This window comes from Alosa sapidissima, chromosome 8 (genome assembly GCF_018492685.1).
Source record: "Alosa sapidissima isolate fAloSap1 chromosome 8, fAloSap1.pri, whole genome shotgun sequence".
NCBI lineage: Eukaryota > Metazoa > Chordata > Actinopteri > Clupeiformes > Clupeidae > Alosa > Alosa sapidissima.
In genome coordinates, this window is record NC_055964.1 from 5,793,774 (window position 1) to 5,808,500 (window position 14,727).

The following is a 14,727-nucleotide window of genomic DNA, read 5'->3' on the forward strand; positions in this document are numbered from 1 at the left end:
TAATCCTAACCCTAAACCTAAACCTAACCCGTTATGACAAAAAATGAAGGTCACTTTCCGGTAATAACAGAAGCGTTATGTCATAAACGTTTATGACTTGTTTCTGACACATTCATGACAATGTCATGTCACTCTTATGCATAGCTCTTATGTCGATACTGTCAAGTGTAACTGAAGATTGTACTCTAGGGTACTACATCTCATTTTCCTGGGATTTGTTCCTTTCCCAAGTTCATCCCATTCTAAGGGTCACCTACCACATATTCTTCACTGCAGGGGCATCCAATATGAAACGTTCCTAAATTGATGCAAGTAGGGACGTCCTTTGTTTAACTCCATCACTTTTTATCCGCTAGAGGACCTCCGTCAATGGCATTTCTTTCTCACATGTAGTACAATTTATAGGGCTGCATTCCACTGCATTATGTATTGGAAATGACACCCTTTGGAACACTGTCATGTAGGGGCAGCATAGGACACTTGGCACCCTTTTCCAATGGATGAGCACACAAAGGGAACGGCAAGTATAGAGCATTTTAAGGGGCACCTTATAGGGTGTTGCCTTACGTTTACTACACTAAGGGCACTAAGACATGTTCCTCAAACATATTGTTTGAATTGGCACTCAAGAGTGTGAAAATAATGTGGGTGAAAATAGACAATCTGTTCTCCAAACCCAGTATTCTCAACACTGGGGCCCCACAAGGATGTGTCCTCTCTCCTCTGCTCTATTCTCTATATACCAATGACTGTGTGTCCCATTCTGAGAATGTGAAAATCTTCAAATATGCCGATGATACAACTGTGGTGGGACTTATTAGTAAGAATTGTGAGTCAGATTACAGATCTGAAGTGGCAGCCTTAGAGGTATGGTGTAAGGGGAACAACCTGTTTTTAAATGTCAACAAGACAAAAGAACTGATCATAGATTTTAGGAAAAATACAGTAGCCCACTCCCCTCTGATCATTGATGACCAGGCAGTGGAGAGAATGTCTAGTTTTAAATGCCTTGGCACCACCATATGTCAGTCCCTAAAGTGGGAGGTCAACACCAACCTCATTATAAGCTAAGCCCACTAGAGGCTTCACTTTCTGCGCCAGCTAAGGAAGTTTGGTGTAGCTAGGGATGCAATGCTCCAATTTTACAGAGCTACAGTGGAAAGTGTGCTTGTCTTCTCCATTACTGTCTGGTATGGTAACACCACCTCTTCAGAGAGGAAGCAGTTGGAGAAGGTGGTGCATTCTGCATCCAAAATCATAGGACATGTCATCCCATCTGTAGCCTCTATCTATGCCACACGGATTAGCCATAAAGCCCAGAAAGCACTAGGTGACCCCTCCCACCCTGCCAGGTACCTTTTGCAACTACTGCCCTCTGGTGGGAGAGTCCAAAGTCTCAGGGGTAGAATATTTCACTTCTGCAATAGTACTTACCCTGCCACTATTAGGCTCCTTAATGCTCAGACACCTTGCAGAGCAAACCTGTACAAAATTACCTCTTTCATATGCACTTTATAGACTGCACAAGACACTTTATGGGAAGATTTTTACTTGAATGCTTGTCTATGTGATTGTCTTTCATGTTCTGTGTCTTTCATGTTCTGTATGTTCCTGTGTATGTATGTATTGTCTTGTGTATTGTCTTGTATTTTTAACTGGAATGGCACCAAGACAAATTCCAATCAACTATGTTGACATGGCAATAAATTATTGAACTTGAACTTGAGGGCACTGAAACATTTTAGCGTAGTGTGCATATACATTTGTGCCCATGGTTGTACAAAGTGTCCCATGTACACCCACACTGTGTCCATAGTTAGACGGCATATTTACATCAAGATCTACTACATGTAGTATTTTTCGTCTTTCATATCTAATAGCTTCACACTGCACTCCCTTGGGACCTGCTAATATGACATGTTCTTGCACTCATTTCATGTAAATAAGAAATTACTCAAATGAGTAAGAGCTTGATTTCACAGCTAATATAATGTCTTAAAAATCAATGTAAATGCAAACTTAAACTAGTGGATCTAGCTTTGCTGGTGTTGGAAACTTATTGAATAAATATACCATCCTCTAACACATCCAGTCCTGGTTCTCTGTATTGCCTGAAGCATCATATCCCAGGTCCCACTAATGATTGTGATTTTATACTGGTGTGGTTCATTGACATGACAAACACTGTACTTGTGCTGGCCACTTAATCTGGGAAGCAAAGGCTGGTGGGCACCCTCAGGCCAAGTAGGAAAATCAACAGAAACTTGTTTTGTTTTCCTTCCTCACAGTATAACACTGATAAATGATCTCTCCAAGTATGAATAAATGTAATATTTTCAGACCTGTAGTTTAATAGTTTAACAGTATGGGTTTTGAATTTGTCATCTATCTCTCTTTCCATTCCTCCATCCATCCATCCATCCATCCAGTTAATAATGTAAAGAGCCAGTTTCTCTAAAACTGCTCAGCAATGCAATGAACACTGATGTCAAAAGGCATGTGAGCTAGGTGACTGGGCTGGGCTGGGCTGGGCTGGGGTGGGGTGGGGTCGGGGTTCCCATTTAGAGGAGTTAACCATGGAGCGAGCACGTCACGTAGCACTACAACACATACAGTATTAATTTGCATTGATAATTGATGTCCTTCAACGGTCTCATCATTTCCCTTCTGGTGGTAGGAGGTGCAGCAGCAGCAGCAGCAGGAGCAGGTACGTTACCTCCACCCTCCACAAATCACTCCACAGGGCTCATTCTCCTAGAGGACAGAGGAGAGGCAGGCCCACTATTTGTGTTGTCCTTATTGACTTGCTTATTTATGTTTAGCAAGCAGGGCCCTGACCGTGGCCTTCGGAGGACCCCCGCCATTACGCTGTTCCCTTTCGTGCTCCAAAGGACTCTGTTGCCGGCCAGTGGAGCGAGACATCATAAGATTGTTACAGAACACTGAGTGTAGCTCATTTCTTGCCTCAGTGCACTAGGTTAGTAAACCCTAATGACATAAAGGCTCCAAGCTTTGAGAGAAGCTCGTGTTATGTCTTTTTTTTTACTCATTGCTGAGTTGAAATTATTATTATTATTATTATTTTCTTTTTTGGAGGGGTTGCATAATAGGCTTAGTGAGAACCACAGAGAGACAACCCTTTTAGCATGAACCGTATGTTGTTCCCACAGAAACAACATTGGTCTCTGCTGACAGGGTGCTTGTATGTGTTATTTGTGAAAAGAAATAGGATTTGGCGGTCGTGTTGTTTGTCCTACTTACTGTAGCTTAGCAGTGTGCATTTTTTGTGTTTCCATTTATTTATATATTTATTTATCCTGCTTTCTGGTGGTCCAGAGAAAGCCGCAAATGTTACTATTTTTTTATTTGTATTTTGTGCTGGGAGCTTGATGTTACCCTAATATACATAACGGCTGTTTTTTTAAAAACTAAAAGGGGGAAAAATACAAATACTACTGTAGCTTCTCAAGCTTCAAGAGAGCCACCAGGCACATGGCACTGGCATAACACTGACAACTGTAAGGGCAGCAGGGAGGAGAAATCAGTCTTTGTATCGTTCTTGTTGTCCCTCATCCCAGCAGTCATATTCCCATGCAGAATCATCAGCAGATAATTAGATAGCACTGAGCACTGGCAAGGAAATGGTTGATGTTTACAGGCCATATGAGTGCAGAATTTAAAGAGAAAAACATTCATTAGCATTATAGAGCTCTTCTGACCTTCAACTGGCTTCTGACATACCTTCCAGTTCAGAGACACATCAGGGGTATCTGGTCAGTTCTACCTTGCAAACCTTAAGACCCTCAAGTATGAGCGGCAAATTGTATTTACTCTTATTTGAACATCGGTTTTATCATCATCGGTGCAGTACATCTGTGCAAGAACCTTCAATTTTGTATTGAAATTGTACTGTAAGTGAATATTGAATAGATCTGTGCCTCTTGAGTGATAACTGAAGGACTGGACCACCATTTCAAAAGAATCTCCATAACATGAGGGATACCTTTTGCACAATACTGTACAGTTCGAGTTTAAGGACTTTTTGGCCGTTTCATTTTCCTTTTGCCTTTCATTTTCACTGTACATTCATTTTCCTTGTATAGGTCATGGCTATACCTGGAACTATAGCACAGGTACTGTCGTGATGTATCAAAAGTATTCATGGGATGGCTTTGGATGGCATGCCAACTTTATAATATTTTCATGTCTGCTTACTGCCACGCTCAAGTTCTTCTCTGTTCCTCAGTCTGTAAACCTTTAACTGAACTTCAGCTGAGTACTCTGTGGATGCCAGTCGGCTTTTTCACAGCTGTGTGATTCTGCAAACGGCAAAGCCCACACCCAGGAAGTGATGACCAGCATGTGGTTTTGTCTCGGGTTCATCTGAAATGCCTATTGCCTACAGGGCCTTGGACAGTTGCAACCCCAGTCACCCCACACATTCATTTCTCCCCCTTTTTTCCCCTGCTGTGACAAAGGCCATCCCTGTGGTTCATCTGCTCTCTCTATCCACCCCCTCAACAATCCATTCTCTGTACATCAATTGAAGAAAAGGCGCAGCATTTCAGGGAAAAGGAAAAACTTGATCGTACAATACCCAATTTGTCTTTTGATTTTTTTTTTCTTTTTCTTTTTTTCCATTGAGGAATCTTTGTGTTGCTCATGCTAGATGGATGAGTATGGATGGACTGCAACTGAGTGGTCTTTTCTTCAACTCTCCTTCAGCAGTGAGCCATTACATTCCGGCGAACACAAAAAGGCAGCCACTTCATTACTGGGAGGTCTAACTGTATATTGGTAAAATATTTATTATGGGACCATTAACACATCATATAGTCCAAGGTCCCCATATTAACCTCTCATTTAGAAAGAGGGACAAAAGTACAAAGGATCTAATGGAGCTGTAATTAAATTTGCATTTCACCCTTCAGGGAAGTGTGGAAGTGTGGAGAGAGTGAGAGAGAGAGAGAGAGAGAGAGAGAGAGAGAGAGAGAGAGAGAAAAAGAGAGTGTGTGTGTGTGTACATGTGTGTGTTGGGGGACGTGTGTGTGAGTAGGTTAAGTCACATCTGTAAGTGGCTTGAGTTTAGGAGGGCATCTCTCTAGATGGGAAGCTGTCTGCGTATATGAACTTTAGTAGTAGTAGTAGTAGTAGTAGTAGTAGTAGTAGTAACACTTTTTTTTCCCAGAAGGGCAATTATTTTGCAGAGGTAGCATGCAAGGTTACACACACACACATAAACACACACACACACGCGCTTCCACAAGATAAGTCAAAACACAGAATTAAAATAAGTCGAAGCACAGAATTAAAAATAATAAATAGAAAGAGAAGTGTATGGGGCAGAGGTTTATCTCCGTGTCGTAGAGTTACTGTTACAGTACTGTTACTGTTACAGTAACTGAACAGCAGATGGTATGAAGAAGTGTTTGTATCTGTTGGTTCGGGCTAATGGATATTTAAAACGGGAACCCGAGGGTAAGATCTCAAATTCGCTGTGGAGAGGGTGGGTATAATTTAACAGGATGGATTCAGCCTTCTTAATATATGAACTTTAATGGAATGTGATCATGCACTTTCCAACGGGGGAAATGTCATCGTTATGCTTTTGCTGTTCTTCACTCTCTGAGGCAAGGCAATAGAAAATGAATGCCAAACTTAATCTATTCACCCTAATGCCCTGTGAGCATCTAAATATAGGGCAATGATACTGAGCTGATTCCCAATTCTATCTGAATGTCTCTGAGGTTGTAAATAGATTACCCTCTATTATTACACGGCTCTTCATAATGCTGCAGAATGCTCCATTCACTTGAATGGGCCTTCCCAACGTTCGGTGGTCTGCTAATTCTCAATAACAGACCGTTGCTAAGTATAACAGACCGCTGTCAAGGAAAATGGGCTTTGTGCTTCTAAGTCAATTCTTTCATATCACTGCACAAAGATTGGAACTTCATTCAAAAGTGAAAGCAGACGGTTGATCAGCTGTGTTCTAAAAAATCAACTTATGTCCCATCTTCTTCCATGCCATGCATAACAGATACTCCTCTATATGTAGGCTAAAGAGTCATATCGTGGGGAGTTTATTGTGTCATTTTGGCAAGTAGCCGTGTAATAAGCAGGATAATATATAGAACGCAGGTCATTATTAGGAAAATAGGTCCCTTCAGGGCGGAACAAAGGTTTGCCCTGTCGGGACTTATTTTCCCAATAATGACCGGCGTTCTATACATTATCCCTTACTTATCACCCTGAGAGAAGAAATACTCTTTTCTGATTGGCTGGCGGGGTGGCTTTAAATTCTGAATAACGGGACACCTATGAAGTAGATCTGCTAAAAAAAGTTGAATCGGCGTTCCATATCAATGCTTATGAATGGTAACTATAACAATGATAGTAGGACGACGGTTGAGCCTGGAGGCAGGCTTCACAACAATGAAATCAACTGTAAACAAGCTAACTGTCCATGCTATTGCTGTTATAGGGCCAATGAAAGTTGTACAAAAAGCTGAACTAGTTTAAAAACTTCTTTTTAAACGGAACTGCATGTTTTCAGTGGCATCCGGGTGATAAGCGGGATAACGGCCTTCGAGGTGTGTCTAGTTATACTCCGCTGTGTGTCGGGGAGTTCTTTGCCCCTCGCCCTCGTCCATTAATTCCGTATTGACATGAATGGGATTTCCCAAAGTTTTAGCGGTCATTATTTTCGACTAAAGGACCTCTGAAAAAAAAAAATGGCCGCTGTCAATGGCAACGGAGTTTGTGCTTCTAATTCAGGTCTTTCATATCACTCCGCAACTACTGGAACTTCATTCAAAAGTGAAAAGAAGATGTGAGCTGTGTTCTAAAGAATGTTTGATTCAAGTTCAGTGTGTGTTGCGAACTACAGTATTTGTTTCTCAGCAAAAGCCAAAATGAACGGTAACACATAGGCTATAGCCTAGGCTATGTAGGCTAAAGGAGAGAATGAGAAAGAGAGAGAGAAACTTAATTAACTAAACCGAATTGTTCGGCAGAACATGTTGGCACAGTATATGGACAACAAAATAAATCAATCTTTCTACAGCTGTTCAAAAAGTCCTGTGGAGTAAATAAATCAATCTTTCTACAGCTTTTCAAAAAGTCCTGTGGAGTATTGACCTATAACACAGCATTGAACTGTATGAAATTCCAATTGAAGTTGTGAAGCTGAATTCTCCCTAAATAGTCCAGTCATTTTAAGCCAAAATAGGGGTCAAGGTTGAACAAATTGCAACACAAGCAAACTTAACTGATTTTGAATCCTCAATATGTCCTGAGTAAGGGAAAAAAAGCCCCGAAGAATCCCAATAGGGGAAAGTTTCGAAAAAGACCCAAATATACCCTATTCATGCGCCTATACAGTATTTTTCTCACGTGAATAGGGGAAAAAAATTAACCTTCACATACTGTATCACCATGAAAATTACTGAGTTGATTACTTACATCAAGACAAACAAAAAATGTATTGTAAAAGTTTTTTGAAATTGTTTGTTAACATGGGCAAACAGGTCATAATGTAATTACGTATAGTTCATATATAAACAGAGCTAATAGTCCAGGCAAAGGTCTGACCCAAAACTAATTGCAACAGAATTTATTTTCACATTTTTATATTTCAATTGGTGATCTTTACACCATAGTAAAAGACCATGAAAATCCAGTTGGTGGAAATATGTTAAAATGAGGGTTATTTTATGCATTATTCTTCAGCAAATACTGACAAAACTGTAATTAGAATGTTGTAGAATACACATTCTAAAGAATATCTGACCCCATCTAACTTAACATGGAATTTTAGAATCTTGCATTGTTGAGGAACATTCTTTTATTTTCAAAGAGTGAATTCCTTTGGCTTATTTCAGACTGGTTTGTTGCAAAATTGGTGTCTATTTTTACATTGTGGCCCTTTGAATCAATGGAAATGGTTGTTGAATCTTTAAATAGAGTTTTTTTCATGTAAGTGTTCCACAATGTGTAATCTGTACAAACACATAGTTAGGCATTATTCAGCCTAGGAAAGTGGTTTTGGTGTTTACGTAATCTGATTTAGAGGTCACTGAAACATACAGTACATCACACTAAAGTATCAGTCCATCATTTTGCAAGTCTTATAGTAATTGACCTCTTGCCCAGGGGTGACTGATATACTGTCTGTCCAATCAGAGGGGCCTGTATGATGCCCCTTTACTTTGCACAATTTTTGTCTAAAACAATAATCGGACAGCACAGTATGTTTATGTTAGTGAATGCAGGAAAATTGTGAAGGCAAAGTTGAAGATGGACATGATCATGTCCTAATTCGACAGAAGGGTGCAGATGGGATAACTGCAGTTAGCCTCCAAGTGACTCTATTGTTGTGACATCTGGCAAAAATGCTATACTAATAAATATAGTTTAAGATTAATAATTAACAATGCATGCCTATGCATGGGTCATGGTTTTACCAAAGTCATAGAACAGTCAAAACTATACATATTCTAAAAGTATATGCACTGTACATGAAATATAGCATCAATCAACTTATGTCCCATCTTCTTCCATGCCATGCATAACAGATACTCCTCTATTCTGTATAGGCGAATCAAGTGAACAGCTGATACATTTTGGCCTGCACTATTAAGGGAAACAAATTAAACACCCTAAACTACATATTTTCTATAAGCATATACCCTCCGGAGGAGATATAACACCATTTAAGACATTTCCCATCTTCCTCTATGCCATGCACAATACATTGTGCATAAGTTACATAAGTTGTTTGTAATCAGTTAAATACCTTCCTCAACGAAAACGGTATCCTTGAAAAATTCCAATCAGGTTTTAGATCAAATCACAGCACAGAAACGGCTCTAGTAAAAATAGTCAATGATCTCAGACTGGCTACTGACTCAAACAAAGTCTCAATCCTTATTCTTCTGGATTTGAGTGCGGCATTTGACACCATTGATCATAGCATCCTAATTCACCGCCTTGCGAAGTGGGTGGGTCTCTCTGATAATGCTCTAAACTGGTTTCAAACCTACATTACTGGCAGAGATTTTTATATCAAAAGTTCCTGGTAAATAATTCACTTAAAAAAAGTGGTCTCCTGGGGTTGATACATCTCTCCATAGGTGCAATGAGATGGAATGCTTATGAAAACGAAAAACATGAGCAGGGCTATGAGAAATCTCCCACTCATTAAAACCTCACAGGCCGATAATTCAATCTGTGTAATCCCTGGTCCCGGGGCAAGCACCAACACAGTCTGCACAATCATTTTGCAATTAGCACACAGCCATTGCCATTAATGTCAAATTGTCAGAAGCCTTCCAGAGGAAGTCACCAACGTGATTAAACGTAATAGAGAGGTTCTGGGACAATTCATGGGGTCAATTTGAAGAAAAAATCTATGGGGTTAATTTGTTAATTAGACCACTAATGGGAAATGGCTCAGGATGGCTCATGTGACAGTTAGAATATGACAATTGTGTAGCACATTACGGAAGAGCTCATTGAGTTTCTATGCAGGCACAAGTGGCCAAGTAAAAAGTTCTTGCTGTACCCATATGTAACAGAAGGTTCTGGCTCTTTGCTGTGCAACATTCTGCAATGGCCTCTCTCATCATCCACTGATTCACCCTACAGTGAATAGTGCTGTACTTATATCCAATTTACTCATTAACTACATAGTGCAGAATATAGATAGCCTGGGTGAACCCAGAACAGGGGTCGGCAACTCGCGGCTCCGGAGCCGCATGCGGCTCTTTGATCCCTCTGATGCAGCTCAGCTTTTGAAAATAATTAATGAGTATTTATTTAAAATGTATTTTACTTTAGTTCGTTCATTTTCAAAATGTAATATTTTAGGTCTATCTGAGTAATTTATATAACTTTCCACCTCACTTGACTCCATAACCGTAGCTTGCACAATATTGTTACATTCACGGTTCGTTGCCATGTTAATATCAAACAAAATCACAGATTTCCCTGCATTTCAGTCAACGAGAACACTTTAATTGTTATTGTTGATGTGTGCGCTTTCTGTAGGCTAGATAAGGAAAATATCAAAAAGGAAACGTCAGTGACCACAGCTTGCGAGTGCGAACACAAGCGGGCTGAAATGGGAAAGTTTCCATCTGAAGACTGATTCTGAAAACGCGAAATGAACTGCCCATTATATATCGCACACTGCAACGAGTTAGTATTGATGTGTTAACCCTATTCCACTTGCATTTGAGAAATCTTTCTCACATATGGCAAATATAAAGACAAACCTGTGCTTACGTTTAAGGGCAATTCTGCGCAAAACTGTCACATCCATAACACCCTTAAATTGCCCTTAAATGACCACAGCCTCAATTCTTTTTTTTATATATATTTTCTTTTTGGGCTTTTTGCCTTTATTTGGACAGGACAGTGAAGAGTGACAGGAAGTAAGTCGGAGAGAGAGATGGGGTGGGATTAGGAAATGACCACAGGTCGGATTCGAACCTGGGTCCCCGTGGGCACTCAGACCCGTATATGGTACGGGCACTCTAGCCTGCTGCATGAAACTTCACCTCACTGAATATGAGCCAGCCAGACTCCAAGGCCATCACCAAATCTAATCTCTGGTAGGCCTAATGTTCAATTTCGCCAATGACATGTCAACGAAAATTGAGTGTTGTGTTGTTAACTATGATATTACTTTGCATACCAAAGGACACTGGGAAAATAGGGGGTGGTGTTTAGCCTACATGGGAAGCTTAAGGCCTATACTTCTGTCATTCCACTTTACATTTCAAGTTACTTGCACATTACTTTTAAAACTAGTGGAAAATGTATTTAAAAATCCTCTGTTGAATGAAAGTAACTGTACGTTAAATATCCAAACTTCATGTGGCTCTTCTGAGATAAAAAAAAAAATGGTAAAAGTGGCTCTACAGGCAAAAAAGGTTGCCGACCCCTGACCCAGACAAACCTGTGAGCAAATTTGAATTTTCTCTGCTGGTCCATCTGGAAAAGGAGTGTATTGACGCTCGTTTCCAAATCACCAAAAACCCAGGATCCAATCACAATCACTTACTGTATCTGGTGTGGGGCGGGCTTTATAAGATAGAGCAGTGCAGTCAACACAACCAATGGTTGCGCTCAGGGGCGGACTGGGACCAAAAATCGGCCCTGGCATATTTGGGCCAAGCGGCCCTCAAATCGGTCGGGCACATCTAATTCTTTCACACAAACTCGCGTCACAGACCTACGTCACACACCACTTGGAGGCGCAAACAATCTGAGTTTTAGTTGATCTGGCCATCAGTTAACTTCGAAACAGGTATTTTACTTTGGATAGACAATAGCATTACATCATAGGAGTGATTGACGTCAAAAAATCTAGACTGGAGAAACTCAACACCTGCACCTGTTTAGTTTTCTAAAGACACCTGCACCTGTTTAGTGTTCTAAAGACGTCAAATAGTCCGCTATAGTTACCAAATTCATAGTCAAAGAGCCAGAAGGAAAGACACATTGATGGCTATAAAAGCTGTGCTTTCATTACACAACTAAACACGACAAAATACATTTATAACCCTTGAGCCAGCTCACTGTCCCTCTGCTCTGTATGCTTGCTTACTGTACATCCTCATTCAAACTCAACGAACTTCAACATGTTGCTGACATATGCTAGCCTACTTGCAATATTGTATTTTTGAAGCTTCTACATTGGTGTTACTTGCACTATTGTCACTAAAGGCACCCGCCGCAATTTCATGTAGGCATCTTCGATTAACTTTTGATGCGCTCACAGAATCCTGGCTCTGAGCCAAAATGCGAGGGGTGGGGCCTGGCATGAGCTGTTATTGGATCAGTTGAGTGTCAATATGGAAATGTAACCAATGGGCTGCTAATTGTCCTTCCTTTGGGCCGATCGTTGGGCAAAATGATTAAATTATATATATAGCCTATTCTATCGGCCCAAAAGGTGCGTCGGCCCACCGGGAAAATGCCTGGTATGCCAGATGGCCAGTCCGCCCATGGTTGCGCTAATGGGGACAGGGTTAAACAGATACGTGTGTATATTTTCTTTGGGATTGAATAGACTTAATTTAAAACAAGAACAGGCGCACGGGAACCTATTTTTGACCAGGGGTGCTGAATAACAAAAATAATGGATGTCCGACAATACACCAGAGATGTTAGGTAAGGGATAATGCCCGACGAGATGTCCATTATCAGAAATAAATGGACGACGCGGAGGCGTGAACTGTCCGATGCGAAGCGGAGGACGGTTGCTTTTGCGAAGTCCATTTATTTCTGATAATGGACGAATTGAAGGGCATTATCCCGTTTATACCATGGTCACTAAATATGAAATCAATTATTAATACTAGATGAGTTTTAGAGTTAAAATTGTTCGTTTTTTCAGCTGTTTTTGCAATGCTGTGGAATGTTGAAAGTCACAGAGCATAGGCCTACTAACTCAGGCATTGTCAAGCAACGTCATAATAATTTTATAGGTGTAGTATATCACTTTTTAAATGACACCCTTTTCAACCTAGACCATGGTATAAGCTTTAATATAGGCTAATAATCAGGCTGCAATGATCTCGCAAATCATTTCTGAATAACCTAAAGTGTGTCGTCTCCTATGTGTCCTAATAATTTTTATCTTAGCGACAAGGATAGTGAAATGATTTCACTAGCTATGATTTCACTAGCTATACATTTATTAGTTTCTTTCAGCTTATCCATGCGTTTTTTGAACGTGTAAATCGCATAGAATATGTAGGCCTATATCAACCGTAGGCCTACACACTTGATCGCTATCACATAGCTGAAACCATGCTACGGTTCTTACAGTAGCCTAACTGACTCACGTTCACGTTGATCTCTATAACTGTTCATTTTTAGTAGCCTATATTCGAACCTATCCATAACCCTTTTTTGCTATTTGACTCATCATTTCACATACAAAAATATAAATAATGTCAGACAGCGAATTAGTAATTATTACTACTGTAATTCGGTGGTAGTGTAGTGGTTAAGGAGCTGGGCTAGCGTGCAGTAGCCTGAAAGTTGTCGGTTCAATTCCTGGCTTCCACAGTTGTGCCCTTGAGCAAGGCACTTAACCCCAAGTTGCTCCGGGGACAATGTGATCCCTTGTAATATAGCTGACATATGTAAGTCACTTTGGTCAAGAAGTGTCTGCTAATATGTAATGTAATAATAATAATTAAAAAAAAAATCTTTTTTAAAAATCTATCTCCTGCCAGCAGGGGGGGCTGCAGCATCCTCAGCACCCCCCTTCCCACGCCCTTGAACAAGAAAGTTCACTGCTGGTTATGCCCCTGGAAGTCGTAAGTCAACGAAGCCTTTCCAGACCCACTCTCATTAGAGATGCGCTCTGGTGTTAACCGGGCTGAATGTGAAGTATGAATAAATACAATAATTACTAGAGCACTATGTAGTGAATATTTATTGTTATTCACTATAGTGCACGGTGTAGTGCATGAGTAAATGTCCTGAAATATGTAAATGTAAAAGTTAAAAGCCTTTGCTCACTAAAATCCATACATTTGCATACATTTGTAATGGTGGCCAACTGGTATGTACTGTAGCTGTACAAAATGTACGTTAGGTAACCCACCCTCCCGGCACCTTAAGAGACATGCTAGTAAGAGATGCTAGCACCCATGGGTTTCAGCTCCCTTGCTAGCGTGCTTGCCTCCCAATCTGAGGTGCTGCAAATTGTGGGTTCAAGTCCCAGCTAGTGCTGGGCTGAGCTGCGCTGTCAACACAACGCAGGTTACACTCTCAGTTCTCCACTCACTCATTCACTCATGTGAAATGTTTCAGAGTCAGTGTGCAAACTTGATTGTCACAATGTGAGGCTGTATTTATTTGTATTTATTTATCATCTGACAATTCCGCACAACAATTATGGACTCTGTGTGCAAAGACCTGAAAGGCTTAGAAAACACTAAGAAAGGGCTTTTCCTGCCAGGTCACCAATAGTAAACATGGGGTCCAGTGAGGGGTCACTGAAATCTGCCATTGATTACATTTTAGCTGAGACTGTGCCTGTGGTGAGATCCCATGGTCCAATCATGAGAGGCATATTGTTCCTCGTACTCATGATATTTGCAGTCATGGCAACTCTCCTCATCTTGTCCTTCTCTCCGCTGGTTTTCCAATTTTATCGTTGTTGAAATGTCAACATTGATTTTTGTTCGGCAAAGTACCATGGGGATGTAGAATGGGGTGAGTGTGTGTGTGTGTGTGTGTTTAGCTTTATGGCCGAGAATGTATTCATAACCTGAGAGAAAATGCGTGGTGAATGTGTGTGGTTGGTTGCATTCCCATAGATATCAATAATGGTTTGGGAAGAGAGATGAGACAAGCATATGGGCACTGCAGAGGACAGTAAGAGGGCAGGAAAGAGATAGGGACGGAGAAAGAGTTGTGTTTGGTCTGGTGCGCAGGAAAGCACTGTATTTGTTGTGGGAAAAAAGATCCTGTTGGGCTTGAACTTGAATCGATTGTTCAGTGCAAAAGAGGGGGGAGATGTTAATTTGTTGTCTTTGGCCACAGACTAACTCAGTACGACGACAGTAAGTGGAAGAAATTAGACTCCCTTTCTCTCATTCTCAAACACTCATCCTGAGACTATAGGTATAAGGTGTGAAACTGCACAGATACTATGCATTTCAAGTATTTGACTTGGCTTTAGAAGCACTGGCTCAGAGC

The 14,727-nt window shown here is 40.7% G+C and overlaps 1 long non-coding RNA gene across 1 annotated transcript; it reads right to left on the minus strand.

Moving 5' to 3' along the window:
• Positions 1 to 713: 713 nt before the first annotated feature.
• Positions 714 to 13,726, minus strand: LOC121715522. Its single transcript, XR_006033618.1, has 3 exons — positions 13,639 to 13,726; positions 13,348 to 13,352; positions 714 to 723 (listed from the first exon to the last, which is right to left on the minus strand). It is a non-coding gene; the product is annotated as an uncharacterized LOC121715522 (long non-coding RNA).
• Between the last annotated feature and the right edge of the window lie 1,001 nt (positions 13,727 to 14,727).